Source organism: Cebus imitator, unplaced genomic scaffold (assembly GCF_001604975.1).
Source record: "Cebus imitator isolate Cc_AM_T3 unplaced genomic scaffold, Cebus_imitator-1.0 Scaffold622, whole genome shotgun sequence".
In the NCBI taxonomy this organism is placed as follows: domain Eukaryota; kingdom Metazoa; phylum Chordata; class Mammalia; order Primates; family Cebidae; genus Cebus; species Cebus imitator.
In genome coordinates, this window is record NW_016107937.1 from 246,355 (window position 1) to 263,709 (window position 17,355).

At 36.2% G+C, this 17,355-nt stretch overlaps 1 protein-coding gene and 1 pseudogene across 1 annotated transcript in view; one reads left to right on the plus strand and one right to left on the minus strand.

Annotated features, from left to right (window-relative positions):
* LOC108295137 (olfactory receptor 1019) overlaps positions 1-503 on the minus strand; it is a 5,091-nt gene extending 4,588 nt beyond the window's left edge. Inside the window, exon 1 of the mRNA XM_017517180.2 lies at positions 399-503. The gene's annotated coding sequence lies outside the window, so the exon portion shown is untranslated. The remainder of the gene's footprint in view (positions 1-398) is intronic.
* Positions 504-5,958: 5,455 nt separating this feature from the next.
* On the plus strand, positions 5,959-6,890 carry LOC108295128 (annotated as a pseudogene).
* The last annotated feature ends 10,465 nt before the right edge of the window (positions 6,891-17,355 follow it).

Sequence of the window (17,355 nt, forward strand, 5' to 3'; positions counted from 1 at the left end):
AGGCGGAGGTTGCGGTGAGCCGAGATCGCGCCATTGCACTCCAGCCTGGGTAACAAGAGCAAAACTCCGTCTCAAAAAAAAAAAAAAAAAAAAAATCAATTGTTTGATCTCAGCAAATTGCTACGTTAGATACAGCTTTCTTATCTGTGATACAGATGGGGTGGTGAATACAAATTCTGTAGAATCTTCCATTCCTAGCATTTTCTGAATTTAGTCTTGTAAGGAGACATCCTAAAAGCTCAACCCATGGTCTTTGTCATTTTTTGAAATATTAAAATAGCAGGGATATTGTGACAACCAGAACCTATGCTCAAAGAGACGCTGGGCAACACAGTGCTCCGCCCCAAGAGGTCACATCTCTTTCTACATTCAGACCTATGACCTGACCTGGTTTCTACCTGTTGGTGAGAGGTTGAGTGTTCCTCTTCTTTGATGGATTATACCATATATACTTTCCGTGAAGAATCCAAACACGGTGAATTAATCTGGTTGCTGTCTGAGCTACTTGCTCATCCCACCCTCGCTTCTGTGTGCAGGAGGTATTTAAGTGTCACAGACAATTCCCAGAAGAAATATGATGAAATACTTTCTGCACTCACAGGAAACACAAAGATTTGATGAACTGTGATCCTCCAAGGAATTTCACTCTCTTCCCCTTTGACTTTAATGATAAAAGAATGAAACACAGGGGAATTTTTAAAAGACATTCTGGTGATGATTGAGTTGGTAAGAAGCACTGCATGGGCTGTTTTGTGCAAACTAAAGATGCCTACATAAGGTGAATTAGGGATTAGTTGAGAAAAGTCTTCCTACATTCTGCTCAACTGTCTAATACCCACTTAGTTAAACCGAATTGTTTCTTCTATGTGTCCTCCATTTATCCTGATTAGTACAATTAGAGATAATCCATCGTTGCTTTACTCTGTGTTACTGATATGATTATCCCCACATTACCACCTCTAAATCTTTATAAATACCCTCTTTCTCTCCTCATGTCATAATCGATAATGTGTCTCTGCTTTTACCTACGACCAGCTCTTTCATATCTTTGGAGCTTTCCACAGACTTTACTTCTAAAATTATATCTCTACTCTCCCCTTAAACTCTATCACAATATCCTCATTTGTATACAAATATTTTCTAGTGTCACCCTTCTTCACAGTGTCCATGACAGCAAGTCCCATCAAGTCACCAACTTATTAATTGATCCTTACTCCCTCTGCTATTAATCTTTCCAAAAACGCTATGTCTACTCATTGCTCCTACTTCCTCATGTCTTATTTACTCTTTAACATGTTCCAGTTGTCTGTCTGTATCATCTGTCTTTTGAGCCTAATCTTGTAGAGGACACATGACACTTCAACACTACTTTATCCAAAGATCACTTCTCTGTCTCATTTTACTTGATAGCTCAGGAGGATTTGTCACAGTTAATTCCTCCACCTACCTTGATATAACCCTACATATGTTTCTATATCACCTCACACTTCCGTTTTTCCTTCCTTCATTCCTACTTCTCCCCAGTTAGCATTTATTGTTTATCCCCAATCTCATGCTACCCTTTAAATCTTGGAGCAAAAGTGATAGTTTTGATATTTGGTTTTCTTCCTGCACTCAATGCTTGAGTGAACATGAATCTGTGCCATGATTCCAAAATCTCTCTCTCTAGCCTTGACCTCTTACCTGAGTCCAGATTCACATATTTAATTAACAACCTGGCATATAGAAACTTTGGATGCATAAAAGGGTTAACAAATTAGTTTTCTCTTCTTAGTTGTGATACTCAGACATATGTAAAATATTCACACCTTTTGTACTACTAGAAAAGACTATACCTCAAAATCATACTTACGTCATTGGACTTAGAATTATCTCAATGTTAAGTCACAGATAATATTTTCTATTAGGTTAATGCAAAAGTAATTGCAGTTTTTTGCAATACTTAAAAAATAGCAAAAACTGTAGTATTTTTGTACCAACCACTGTATTTCTTTAGTTTGTGCTGAGGCAAGAAAATTGGCAACTTTTGTATCTTTACTCATAATCCATTAAAAATATTTGTTGAATAACTTGCATGTAACTTATACTGGAGATATAACAGGTAAGAAAACCAAGTTTCTTATCTCAATAAACTTATATTTTAAGTGAGGGAGATTGTATTGCTTCTGCCAAATGTATTATGTATGTGTGAATGTGTGTGTGCATTTCACATAAACATAAATGATGTTTCAAATAAAAATGAAACAGGCAATAACATAGGGAGTGGTGAAGTTAGAAAAGAGCTCTCTGTTGAAAAACATCTGAGCAAGGCCTGGATAAAGATGATACCATATGAGTGTTTCTGGAAGAGCTTCCTGTGTACACATGCAGTAAACACAAAGGCTCCAAGGCAAGGTCCTCTTTGGTTTGTTAAAAGAATTGCAAGGAAACAAATATATGTGAACCAGAGGGAGACAATTTAAGGAGGGAAAGAACAGCAATCAAGAAGATTCTGAGAGACCAGCAGATCACATAAAGCCTAGTAGCTAATAATAGGTTTTGTGCTTTACTTTTTCAAATTACTTTGTAATAGTTGTCTTGCATCAATGCCAGATGGTAAGATGTAAGAGGGAATGGAGAAGATTAATTTTGTTGGCTATTTTACCAGTACCAAGAGTGGTGTCTGCTTCATGAAAATACTTATTAATATTTATTGAGTGAATAAAGAAATTAATGAAATGAAAGCCATATTCTAGTAGAAATGAATAAGAATTGTATTTTCAATGGGCATTTGGGTTGGTTCCAGGTCTTTGCTATTGTAAACAGTGCTGCAATGAACATTCGTGTGCACGTGTCCTTATAGTAGAACGATTTATAATCCTTTGGGTCAGTTGGGGGGAAGTAAGGGAGGGACGGTGGCGGGTGGGGAGCTGGGGAGAGATAGCAAGGGGAGAGATGCCAGATGTAGGTGATGGGGAGGAAGGCAGCAAATCACACTGCCACGTGTGTACCTATGNAGATGTAGGTGATGGGGAGGAAGGCAGCAAATCACACTGCCACGTGTGTACCTATGCAACAATCTTGCATGTTCTTCACATGTACCCCAAAACCTAAAATGCAATAAAATAAATAAATGAGAAAAAAAAAGAATTGTATTTTAAGTGGAATTCTGAGGGTTGGAGGCAGGATCTGACCAATCACATAGATTTAATTCAATGCTGTGTTCAATTAAGCCTCTGGATCATGAGATATTTTGTTCTTCTGAGAGTATTCCTAAGATTCTCTCTGAGATATAAGTGATGCACTGGGGAAAATGTAGTTCAATTACCTCAGTGAAAAATAAATTCACTTTTTAATTAAGGATTGGCATATTTCAGACTGTAGACTTTTTTGTGTTTAACAGAGATTAAATTTCCAGAGAATGATCACAGCTTTAATAAGACCAATCATGGGTCTTGGATTCAAAAGAAGTGGATTTTATGCTTTGCTGAGCTAAAGGATAAAATGTGCTGCTGAATTCTGCCATAGTTGATTCTTTTATGTCACTTGTGCTGTTTTCAAAGCTATAAATCTGACTGTTGGAAACAGAAGACTTGTGTTTCTACAAAGCAAAAGTAAACTAATAAGAGCCAGGCTTTCAGTGAATATTACTTAAGGACAGAAGGTAAGATCATTTAATTTATCACAACTTGTTTTGATGTGGAAAGTTTCAAGAGGACTTAAAAATCTAAGGAATTTGGATTAAGTATTTCATGTAAGTCTGAATACTGAATTTAATGTTGTCAACTAAACTGTGAACATACATTGTTTTAAAAGAGGGAGATTTAGAATCACTAGAAACAAACAAAGAATTTCATAGAATATTCAACATATGTATACACATGCATACGGAAATGTGTGCAAACATGTATGTATACAGAAATACGTGTGGTGCAAAAAATACATAAATATAATTAATCTTGTATATAAAGAGAGCCAGAACACAAATACATATTTAATTCTCTATGAAGAACCTTAAGTTGAATAATTTTATGCCATTAGATACATAAATTGAGAAACTAATCACAATATTCAGCCTTTTTCTTGTATTTTAGTTTTGCTTGCGCTATGACATTGAACAAGTTAATATTCCTTAGGTCAAATTTATGTTTAATACAAGGATAATTCTAACTTGATTAAGTTTGTTGCAAATCCATATATTCATGAGAGATGATGTATCCAAAGCTCTTTTTCAATAAAAGAAACATAATCCACCCCACATATATTTTTCTAAATATAAATCTAAATTAAGTACACGTGGTGGGAAGACAGAGTTACAAAAGCTAAACAAGTTACTTTCCTCATATAGGCATGTGTATATAGACATGTGTGTATATATATATATATATGTATATGTATATGTATATTTACATAACATATGCATACACTCATAGGATCATATATATCATGGAAAATATGATAGCTTTATGTCAGTTTATACATTTATTACATATATAATGTGACTGTTCATGTGTGTACATATATATTTATGTAAAAATAAGAGACTTAAAGAATGGCTACAAATTTTTTTAAGTGGATATAAAATGGCATTTTAGCTATTTTAGAGATATGAGAATTAGCTTAAAAGACTGTCGCAGTAATGTAAGTAAAAGACGACTTGGGACTTAGTGACAGGGAAAGTGGCAGAGGTAGCTGGCTCAGGACCTAGATCTTGTAAAAGAAAATCCGATGGAATAATCTAGTGGATTGGCTATATAGCAAGTGAGAAAGAGAAAATATCATTTATCCAGCATTTTTGTCTATTTATATAATTTCATCTGTGCCAATGAAAGCATGGAGCTGTGATTGACTTGAGATGGGGAATGCTATGTTTGGAGCAAATTAGAGGAGGACATGAAGAATTCAGTTTTGGTCATGCTGACTTTCTACTTGATATCCATGTGGAGATGTAAGCAGTTAAATTACAAGCTTGGAATTTGGAAAAGAGGACAGGACTAGAGATATGACTCAGAAGGTACAAGCGCATAGACAATATTTAAAACCATCAGACAATAAGAGCACCTGGGTAGAGTGGAAATAGGAAAGGAGGAAGCTCTGAGACACTCCAACACAAAGAGGGAGAAGAGGAGGAGCAAGGAACAGAGATAGAAGGAGCAACCCATGTAGTAGGAAGAAAAAACAGAGAGTTTGATGTTCTGGGAGAATAGAGAAAGAAGCCTTTTAAAGACTAGTAAGGAATAAAGTATGTCTAATGTTATTGATAGATCAAGAAAAATGAGGCTTGAGAATTCACCATTGGATTTAGCAATAAAGACCAGTGATTTCTTGAATAAAAGCAATTTTCAAGGAGTGATGGAGGGAAAAGCCTGATTAGAATGGGCTAACAGAAAACAAGAAATGCAGAATTCAGTACAGAAAAGATACGTAACTGTGTCCATATGTTTATCTGCTAAGGGGATGGTGGAGATATTGGATGACAGGTGATGAAGGTGGTAGGATCAGAAGAGGAAGAGAAAAAAGTTGGAGAACAGAGTAGGATGTCATCAGATTCTCTCTCTCTCTCTGTCTCTCTCTCAAACACACACACACAAATACACACACACAACACATGTATTATTTTAAATAAAATAGATAATTAAGTTTACTTAAGGGATCTTTTCTTCTTTACCTCCATATAAAATAAAGAGTAGCTATGCACACATTTTCAGAACATCTTAGAAGTACTCTTACTTATAGTGAAGAATTAACTATTTAGTATCATGGGTTTTGTGGGTACAATTTATTTCATTTTTTTTCTTAAATAAATTTTATGTGTATATTTGAGGTTTAACACATTATGCTATGGGGTTCCTATAGATGTATACTTACATATAGATGCATACAGCTAATACAGTCATTACTCTTGTGAGGCACATTAACATATCTATCATGGTTTCTTTCTCATCCCAGCACATGAGTCTTCTATTCTGAGACTAAGATATGAGAAACTTTACAACCGTATCTGAGTTTATTCTCCTGGGATTCAAGGATCACCCAGAACTACAGTGACTTCTTTTGTGTTGTTTCTACTCATCTACACGATCACTGTTGTTGGAAATCTTGGCATGACTCTGTTAATCAAGATTGATTCACATCTCCATACTCCAATGTACTTCTTTCTCAGTAACTTGTCCCTGGTTGACTTCTGTTATTCTTCTGTCATTGCCCCTAATATGCTGATAAATTTCTGGATGGAGAACCCAGTCATTTCATTTAATGAATGTGCCACTCAGTTCTTGTTCGGCTCCTTTCCTGGCATTGAGGGTTTTCTGTTGGTGGTCCTGGCGTATGACCGTTATGTGGCCATCTGCAAGCCTCTGCTTTATACAGTCCTGATGTCCCCCCAACTCAGTGCCCTCCTGGTGTCGGCCACATATCTTACAGGCTTTGTAAATGCTGCCATTCACACTGGCTTCAACTTCCAGCTGTCTTTCTGCCGCTCCAATGTCATTAACCATTTTTTCTGTGATACTCCGCCCCTCCTGAAACTCTCTTGTTCTGATACACACATCAGTGAGGTTGTCATTTTTGCCTTTGCCAGTTTTAATGAATTGAGCTGTCTCTTACTTATTATTGTTTCCTACCTCTACATCCTTGCTGCCATCTTGAGGATTCACTCTGCAGAAGGTAGGCACAAGGCCTTCTCCACCTGTGCTTCCCACTTGACGGTGGTCACCATCTTCTTTGGGACAATCCTGTTTATGTATCTGCGTCCCAGCTCCAGCTACTCAATGGATCAAGACAAAGTGGTGTCTGTATTTTACACAGTAGTCATCCCCATGTTGAATCCTCACATCTATAGTTTGAGAAATAAGGAAGTCAAAGCTTCTTTAAGTAAAATTTTTAAAACAGTCTCTTATGTCTCTACTTAGAATCATCAAACCATAGGATGCCAGGACTTCAAGGAATCTTACAAACGACCAAATCTACTTCCATTCACCCTGATTTCATTTCATTCTGCCATGAGGCTTTTTTCTTGTAGTGGAATTGTACTAACTGTTCCAAGTTTTCTGGAGAATATGGCCACTCTGTGTAAATCCTACTTATTTTACATAACCGAAATCTCAAAAATAACCAATGATCACAGCTCAACACCATGTTCATAGCTATAAAACCCAGTATAAAATTTGCTGAGACAGAGAAAGACTGAGTGGCAAAAGGAGCAATTCTACCTTCTTCCATGTGTGATGGCTCTTTGATTGGATGATGTTTGAACTGCTAAAGAAGTTATGAGGAATAAGCTGAGCCAGTAAATGTCCACACAGCAAAACAGGGCTTAGAAACTATGCTGTGCCCCTAATGAACCAGAGTGAAATACCAGCAGTAATTGGTGGGAGAGGGGCTGAAGTCCAGTATTCATAACCTAGAGAAAGGATATGTAGCAAGAACAATGAGAATCAACTCCAGGAAAAGTATAAGGATAAAACGCCGCATAGGAATGCCAAAAGTTATTATGAAGTAGAAGTTTCTGGGGTTAGGAAGGAGGTCTTCTGCACAATTCTTGTCTGTAAACTGTCAGGTTACTTGATCTATCTATCTATCTATCTATCTGTATTATACTTTAAGTTCTGGGGTACATGTGCTGAACGTGCAAGTTTGTTACATAGGTATACATGTGCCATGGTGGTTTGCTGCATGCATCTCCCCATCATCTACATTAGATATTTCTCCTAATGTTAGCCCTCCCCAATTCCCCTACCCACTGCTACCCTTCCCCGAGTCCCCCAACTTCCTCGACAGGCCCCGAGTTGTTTGATCTTTACATGTGGAAGTGGTTTAACCTTCAAGAACTAGGGCAAGATGCACATTCTTTCTCTAATGCCTTGGCAAATAACCATACATGTCTATTTTGCTACCAGACGCGATTTATTTCAATAACTTCAAAGTTTTCAGCTGATATGATTGGTAGTTTTAATTGAGATATCTCCTAAGCAGGACTATGTTTTGTTTGCAGATTGGGATCATGGACAACGTGAACAATAAATGCTTCCAAATGGTGGGGATTGGATAAAATATAGTTTTTACAATCATAGAAGATGTTTTCATTCAAAGACTAATTGTCATCTAATGGAAAAGTGGTCATTTAAAAGTGCCTAAGAAATAATTTTACTTTCAGTGGCAGCATGTTATTTTTGATGAGAAATTGAACCTCAATATTATAATTTTATTCTCATTTATTCTGTCTTTCAGATATTACATATTAAAAACACAAAATTGTATTGCCTAATCAGTTTTTGCCCATCTCACCATTCTTCTTTCTGAAAGACCTTCATATTTCAAGACATACACAAATACTATTTTCATTTCCCTTCCCAAAATAGACAACTACACATGTATATTTCTGTGATTCTGTAGATATTACAGCTCTAATCAGCTCTTAGTTTCAGAAACAAATAATAATAATATAATGTAATGTTTCCTAACATAGTCTGAGAGCTCTGTAAGTAGTGAAAGCTACTTATATCACTCCCCATGCCTTCATAGCGTCCATCAATAAGAGTTTTTAAATTGAGAACGTAATTCCAATAAAAGGCACAGCATTATGGAAGACAAAATGTTGCTCTGGCATTATTTTCAATAACCTCAATTTTAAAAAGTCACTGTTGAAATTGAAAGTTCTATTATACAGGCTTGAGTAATCTGTGAGATAATGTTTATTTCTTTTAAATCAAGTTGTCCTGTCTTCTTGGAAACTAAAAACTTTAATAAACAAAAAATATTTTAGTATTTTATATCTTTCATTTTACATAAAACACATGATTTCACCATATAGTAATAAAATATTCATTTTTTCATGAAGGCACAAAAAATTATTCAAACTGACATAGGCCTGGAATTTTAACAGTCTCTGTGATGCCAAGTGTTTTATTTATTTTCTAATATTATGTATTAATTTTTTTCTGTTCATGGGCTTTTTACACAATGTACTCATCTTGACACATTTTCAGAATTATTGCACTACAGGCAAGGTGTCTGTTTTTACAAAGAACTGTTCTTGCCTGAAATGGCTCATGTGTCCATTACCTACCTGTATGTGTGTGTCTGTGTGGTATGTGTGTATTTGTGTATGTTGGTGATAGGGGTGGGGTCATGAATTACCAGGAGAAATCTTGCTTTGCAATAGTGACTAGAGTCCACAATACGTTTATTCAGTAATATTACCTTCCTTGCCTTCCCACTGCTCTTTTCATTAACAAAATTAGTGTAGGCAACAATGGTTTACGCTGTTTAGAACTCAAAAAGAAGGTTAAAATAACTCACGCGATTAGTTGATGGACTAGATGTGTTCCCATATGATGCTATTTGTAGGTTTCTTTTTACAAAACATGTTTACAACACCAACTATCACATTGCATAACATTCTTCAAACAGATAAAATAACTATTGACTACTGGGCTTAATATCTTAGTAATGGAATAATCTACATAACAAATCCCCATGACAATAGCTCCCTCTATCTAGCAAACCTTCACATGTACCCCCCAACCTAAAATAAAAAAAGAAAAATAAGTATAGCCAGTGTATGGGTCACTACACTTCATTTTACTAAACACAGAGATTACTGACTTATTCTAACATTTTTTTAAAAAAAATACAGAAGTCAGGTAATTGAATACATTCTACTGGCTCTTGAGATTTTTACTTGTTTGTGATTTTTCAATTAACTATTTTTATGTAAAAGTTGTAGCATGCTATTAATATCAAAATCCTAGCTGAGAAGTGTTCTACTATAATGTCATGCACACGAGACACTACATCACTGCTATTGTTTATTATTTGTATAATTTATTATATTTATTTGCATAAGTAGTACTATAACTATAATAAATTCTACCCATTTACTATTATTTTGAAGCGAAATGCTCTTATTTGTGTTTAATATTTAACTGATGCTATGCAAATTGCATCAAATTGTCTACAATCAGGTAGGCAGTATAATCCTGAAAAACAATGCATGAAATTCATAGTTCCCTAAGTAGGATGCAGCATATTAAGAAAAAAAAGCCTCCTTGGGACAGATTTCTTTTTTAGCTTTTATTTTAGGTTCAGAGGTACATGTGAAACTTTGTTATAATGGCAAATTATGTGTGATGGGGTTTTAGTGTACAGATTATTTCTTCATCCAGTTGTCAAGCATAGTGCTTGAGTCTATGCAATATTAACATATGGATAGAAAAGTCGAGTGAAATTGGAGAAAATACTTGTTTTCTCCATTGATAGAATGCTTATCTACACACACACACACACACACACACACACACACACACACACACAAGTTGTATTTTTAGTAAACAAATGTAAAAAGTAAACTACCTCTTAATGTTAATGGACAATATGTTATAAAAACAAGGGAGCAAGATTTATAATATATTTATGAGATATATTCCCTAGAGTATTTTTAAACTAACTCTAAAAAGCCAATTAAAATATTCTTTGTTCCTCAAGAGCATCACTTTAACTTGATGCTTTCTGGAGCTCAACTCTCCTTTGAGGACGAAATCCCTTTATTACATTTATGTAGAGTTTCTGTATAAGTCTACATGAGATCTTCAGTACAAACAGAGAAATTAGTCATCCCTTTCAATAATATGGAAGAGGAAAAGATAGGTAGATAACTTTTGCCTTTGTAGTACAATGAAAACAAGGAGGTTCTCATCAGAACTCTTCAACTTTTGGCTATAAACACTGGAGTGAGGTCATCTAATAAGAGTGAGGGGTAGGAAGCTGTGGCAGGTGAGACATTGGAGGAGAGGAAAGGTTTGAAAGACTGTAAGAGCAGAAGAGTGGCATAACCAGTAGAAGGAAGAAGAGCATTGGGCAGAGTCCAGGGTCCTTTGGAGGATGGAGGTTATGGATTTATGTTGGAACTAGTCTGCCCTATTGAGATTAATTTCATTAACATGCTAAGAGTTAAAGACAGGTCTGAGAACCAGGACTATTTATAAAATTGATGATGCATAAAATTGTTGATTTAGAAATGGAGTTGCAAATAGAATGAAGAACGTTTGAAAATTGTGTAGCACTGTATTCATTAGCGGACAAAGGGACCTAGAGATGCGTCCATTAGTCTGTATCTTCCAGTGCACACTTAGTTCCAGGTTAGAACAAATGAACCAAAGTGCTCTCTCACCAAGACAGAAGAAGCATCCCTAATTTTCTTAGAGTTGCAGGTGATGAGTTATTCCCTGAGAAATCAGTCAATAAAATATAGCTATATATCAAAATCAAAATGTAGATTTGTTACATCCCATGAGATTTGAGAACACTGAGCATTGCTGTGTGTTTATTTCAAATTGATGTGTAAAATATTCTCTGTCCCAGTTAGTCTGTGTTTTATTTTGATTCTTTGAATTACTAAAATTGTAAAATACAATAATATTGCTTAACTGTTTTGGAGGCCGGGCGTGATGGCTCTTTTCTGTAATCCCAGCAGGCCAAGGCCGCTGGCTTACATGAGGTCAGGAGTTTGAGATTAGCCTGGCCAATATTGCAAAACCATGTCTCTACTAAAAATACAAAACTTAGCCAGGCGTGGTGGTGCATGCCTGTAATCTCAGCTACTCAGGAGGCTGAGGAGGGAGAACTGCTTGAACCCAGGAGGCACAGTTTGCAGTGAGTCGAGATCACACCACTGCACCCCAGCCTGGGCCACAGAACAAGACTTTGTCTCAAAAAAAATTTCTTTTCTGTTGGAATAGAAGGTATTATAAGATTATAAAACTGTTGTCTCTCTAAAACTGGTGTCTCCCATTTCTCCTCCCTTAATGTAGAGGTACCTTGTTTCGCATAAAAATAGTTGAAGATTTGGCTCATTTTTAAGCCTAATGCTTTCACTTTCAAGAAAATATGCCCCAATGTACATGTGTATGCATGTATGTATTTTCTTTTATATGTTGGTATACAATGGCTACCTAATAAAACATAAGATATACAAAGTACATTTTCTGACAAAAATAAAACTGGCTCTATGATAACTAAATGGTTTGATGAAAAGCAATGAATGAACTATTTTCATTCAGAAAGAGTAAAGTATTTATAATTTTAAGTATGGAATCACAGGACCAGATGTCCACACAAAAGAAGGTAATGCTAATTTGTTTATACAGCAATGAATAGAAAATACAGAATTTAGCTATGTGTACGATACTTACTCCAAGAACAGTTTTACACATACTTATATAATTATTCATTAAAAAGCCTTCAGAAGGCTCTGTCTATATTACTCAAAGATGTTAATTCCTTAGTTCATGTCATTTTTTTCCACTGCAATGACTAACATGTGTGTCTGCTAGAGGGACAGCAGATGGATTTAGCTACACAAATGATACTGTGCTCAGGTAGTTGAATACATCCTACTGGCCCTTGAGATTTTTACTTGTTTATGACTGTTCAATTTACTATTTTTATTTAAAAGTTGTAGCATGCCATTATTATCAAAATCCTAGCTTAGAAGTGTTCTAACTATATTACTGATGTTATAATTATTTGTATAAATAATACTGTAACCATTATAATTCTACCCATTTACCCATTTTGAAGCCAAATGCTCTTAATTATGTTTAATATTTAACTGATACTATGTAAAACGCATCAAACTCTCTACACTCAGACAGCATAATAAGAAACATCACATGTCACAAGGTTTTGGTGTGCAAGTTATTTCATCATCCAATTGATAAGCATAGTGCCTTATGCTTATCATAAAAATTGAAACAAGTAGTGTTTCAATTTTTAACCTCCTCCCACCCTTCACCCTCAAATAGGCCCTGGTGTCTGTTGTTCCTCTTATTGTGTCCCTCTGTATTCAGTGTTTAACTTCCATATGTAAGTAAGAACATAAAGCATTTGGTTTTCTGTTTCTGCATTGGTTTGCTTTGGATATTGTCTTCCAGCTTCATCCATGTTGCTATAAAGGACATAATCTCATTCTTTTTTATGTTTGCATAGCTTTCAATAATGTATATGTACCACATTATTTTGTATTTGACCTACTGTTGAAGGGCATTTAAGTTAAATTCCATGTCTTCACTATTGTGAATACTGTTGTGATCAACATGAACATGCATATGTCTTTATGGGCAGAATGATTTGTACTCCTTTGTGTATATACTCAGTAAATGGATTGCTAGGTCAAATGGTAGTTCTAAGTATGTGCCATTATCCCAAAATTCACACAATCCTACTATAGGGCCACCTATCCCTGAATCACAAATGTGTCTAAATGCAGCTTCATTGGCTGCTTTATCCAGTTTCACTTTTTCATTGCACTGGTGATCACAGATTACCATATGCTCACAGTGATGGCTTACGACTGCTACATGGCCGTCTGCAATTCCTTGTTATATGGAAGCAAAATGTCCAGGTGTTGCAAAACCTTGTGTTTATGAGTCAGGACACAATTATATGTTACATGGACTTGTGATCTATGGCTTTCTTTTATAGAGTAGCTTTGATCTTAAAATGGTCAATGATTGAAATAACTCTTTTGGTTTGTCTTCCTGTTTAGATAAATATACATTCATTAAAATTTTAACCCCTTTTCCCTTCTATGACTTTGAGGCCTCTATGGGTAAGGAAGGGAGGCCTATACATGCATCTGGTGCTACTCTCTGATCTTTCTTGACCTCTAATCTGCCTGGTGACAGTTTGCTCTGCCATCGTGCACCTTGAAAAATATACCTCAGAGTCATTTCTGTCTTTTCGCTGGATAGAGTCATAACCTTCTTACCTTCCATGGTGACCCAGTTGCACCTCGGTTTTCACAGGAATTACAGACCTCCCTTAGGTCTGCCCCTTATATCAATTCAGAAATGGCCTGGTCAGCCTGCTGTGTAGACTCAGCTTCACTGGTGCAAACTTCCAGGTCATCAAATCTTAGCTATTCGCCTGCTCCCCTATTTGGGACATGCTGGAAGTTTGGAAATTTAAGTACTGTCCATGCCACTTGGTAACTGAAGAAACTGTGAAAACAGCTGTGATCACAGCTGCTCAAATAAGCTAATCCCAAAGTTGACTTTGCTTTAGTTACTCAACAAGCTGATTCAGGGTCAAAGCCTCAGCCAGGCGGATTGGGATAGCTGATCTCAGAGAGACCATCTAAGGTTTTTGCTGTTGTTTTTCCTCTCCATTCATTAGTGTGCCCAGGCTGAAGAACCAGGCCTTGGCTTATGATTTTTTCTCAGTAATCTACATTTTTTAATATCAATAATTAATGGTGAATAGCATGCAGGAGAGGAAGATTGTTTTAGCCCCAATGAAGGATATAATACTATTCTATTATTTTAAGTTACAAAAATATTATGGTGAATCTGATCCAGAAGTCATAGGACTCTATTTTGATTTCAAATATTAATATGCTTGGGGCCCAATGATTAAACATTATATGAACTAACATATCTCTGCAATCACAAATTACTCATACCTTTGCATAAGTGGCCCATGGCAGTAAGCGTACTTGAACTAACTTTGTTTAAACTACTTACCACTGTTCAGTCATTTATTCAATTATTCTTCACTAAATGTTAACTGTACAGCCAAAATGTTGTGCAGACCTCCATAGGGAATATCAAGGTGAAATTGATGTTAGCTTTATTCTCAGAGCATTTACAACCCAGTAGGAGGAATAGCAAAGTTATAAAAGAAAGCAAATATTGCAAGAAAGGCAGAGAAAACCACCAGGAGTTTTCAGAAAAGGAAAAAACTCTTTTAGCTGAGGATATAATGTGCAGAGTCACAGCAAAGGTCTTTTGATTACAAAGAATGGAACACCTTTCTATCTGCTCTAGAATTAATCTCAACATCAAGATCTGTACCGAGTGCGTTTGCATTTACTGAAAGACACTATGTACATCTAAATTAGGATTCTATACATTATGATGTCACTTTTGTAAACACCTCCAGAGGGAGCCCTAATGATATCCTGTGTGGTTTCTTAACTAATTTTCAGGAATGAGTTTCCCAAGATTAGTCATTCAGGTATAAATCCTTCCACATTGGGGACTTTTGAGTGGAATAAGAAATTATTATTCCTCCACAGGTAAGTCTGACAATTCTGAAAATCAAGAACTTATAGGAAATTTGTGTGATTTCTTATTTCCTCTTTTGAACATAAAATGAAATTGGTAGTGGCCATAAGAATTGCTATGGTAAGACAAAACCATAGGCAGATGGGCCTCAGACTCTCTGATGAAGACAGCAGGTGACTAGTGATGTACAAGGAGGTCAGGCAGGCTCTGCAAATACCCTGGCCTTAATTACAGATCCATTATTCATGACACAGCTGAGACTCAGAGTAGGCTTACAAGTTGAGCTTTAGTCAAATCTTGGAATTCAAAAACATTCCTTTCTCAATTAACTTGTTTATCTTCTCTTGAGCCTTAGAATTTGGCACAAGAAAATATGTTCTTCTATGTCTTTAATTACTTGGTACAATTTTTACTAAGAGAAGAGTGTCAAGAGAATTGGATAAAAATGAGGGTAAGTTTAACGGTGAGAAGGAAAAAAAAAGCGAACACTTTTTACCCTCATTTCTAGGGAATTTTCTTAGGTTTCTTCAATTCAGTTTTGCACTGGGATATGATGGCAATGCTGTGTCCACGTTGGCCAGGTGCCGTGGCTCACGCCTGTAATCCCAACACTTTGGGAGAATGAAGTAGGTGGATCACCTGAGGTTGGAGTTTGAGACCAGCCTGGCCAACATAGTGAAACCCTGTCTCTCCTGAAAATGCAAAAAATTGGCAGGTTGTGGTAGTAGGTGCCTGTAATCCCTGCTACTTGGGAGGCTAAGGCTGGAGAATCTCTTGAACCCGGGAGGCGGAGGTTGCAGTGAGCCAAGATGGTGCCACTGAATTTCAGCCTGGGCAAGAAGAGAGAAATTGTGTCAAAAAAAGAACAAAAACAAAACAACAAAACAGGTTTGCATTGTTTTGCTCAAAGGGAATGCATTTTCTGTACTGTATTGTGTTTCTGTCCTTTGCCAACACTGTTATAGATTTATGGAGCTTTCAGCTGAAGTTCCCCGCTTGGCAGAATTTCTCAGAAAATACTCTGCATGGCTTGAAGTTTTGTTTTTTTCTTCCTACATTGTACCCAGAGCTTTGACTCTTCCCTGCCATAAGGATAGTTTGGTTCCTTTCCAATTGTTCTATTATTTAAAGTAGAATAATTTTATATATTTAATGATTATTCTCCTTATTCTTCCCATTTTCTTATTCATCTTGCTGCTGATGTGAGAGAACACCACTGAATGAAAAGTGAAAACTGTTGGCACTTTCAACAATGAGTTGTATCCAACTGGTGTTGGCCCATGTTATTGTGAGTTATGGTATGTGATATGTGACTGAAAAATTCTTAGACATCGTTCACCACAAACCGTCTGCAATGGCATTTTAAAAAGTCTGAACATGTTAGTGGGAATTATAACATAGTGCTTTTTTTCCCACTCCCCACATTAGCTCATAACCTGAAACATAACTCTACCAAGCTCTACTTTCGCAACTGGTGATATAGAGGGTACGCTTTTTTCCCTGTGTCCCATAAATCAAGCTCTATGTAATAAACAATTGGATGGTGTGACCCTCGATAATTTCATCTTTTGCCCTCTGTTTCTTGGGTGTGAGAAGGCTTGAGATAGGATCATGAAGGCTTTCAGAAAGATTTTCTTTTTTAAGCTTTCTAGAACCAACAGAATACTATAAGGGCTAACGTCAGATGCTGGGATACTTTATTCCAAACCAATGGAGGAAAGTTTTATGTGCATTGATGATAGCAAGTTCTATATTTGGGGCCTGGAAAAAGACTTTGTCTGAGAATATCTCAGAATCTACTGTAAGGGGAAAGTGTAAGCTATCAGGGGTAAAAACGTGTAAAAAAAATCTTGTTTAATACAAACAGATCATTTCGATTGCCTAGTTCAGTGCTTTCAATGTTGTCTGTGCATTAAAATAGTATAAAAGCTTATTAAAAATATCATATCAATTAGGTGCAGCAAAACACCATGGCACATGTTTATCTGTGTAACAAACCTGCACATTCTGCACATATATCCCAGAACTTAAAATAATATTTCGTGTGTGTGTGTGTGTGTGTGCCCCACCTGGGTTGGCCTAGAACCTAGCTATCAGTGTTTTTAAAAACTCCAACTTGATTCTCATGTGAAGCCAGGGCTGATAACCACTGAACTCAATGTTAGATTTGTGAATATGTGATACATAAATAAAGAAATACAGTTTTTCTTTAAAAGGTATAAATATTCTATATCCTCTCATCCTTGCAAGATTTTCTATCATAATTAAAGACAACTCATTTTTGCAGCCCTGACTCAACTCCCACCTAATT